A 460-nucleotide genomic window follows, 5' to 3' on the forward strand; every position below is an offset into this window, starting at 1 on the left:
AGGAGGAGGAGGAGGAGGTGTTGTTGTTATTGTTTTTGTTGCTGTTTTATGCGTTTAAGTGGCCGCGTTATCTTTTCATTATGCCCTGCGTGGCAAGTAGAGAAATCGCCGTAATCCTCACCATTTAATGTCGTCGTCATCATCATAATCATCATCATCATCATCATCATCATCATCATCATCACCACCATCATCATCATCGCCCTTGTCGCCACCACTGCCTCAATCGCCATCGCTTCAAAACTACATGCATAAGCGTGTGTTAAATACATGAATATGTCTTTATATATACACCCACCCACACACATACACGCACACCTACATACATCGCGCACACGTCCACGGACACATATACACGCACATATATATGTATATATATATATATATATATATATATATACTTCTACATACGTACACACACACACACACACACACACACGCACACACGCATATATATATA

Source organism: Octopus bimaculoides, chromosome 23 (genome assembly GCF_001194135.2).
Source record: "Octopus bimaculoides isolate UCB-OBI-ISO-001 chromosome 23, ASM119413v2, whole genome shotgun sequence".
Classification (NCBI taxonomy): Eukaryota; Metazoa; Mollusca; class Cephalopoda; order Octopoda; family Octopodidae; genus Octopus; species Octopus bimaculoides.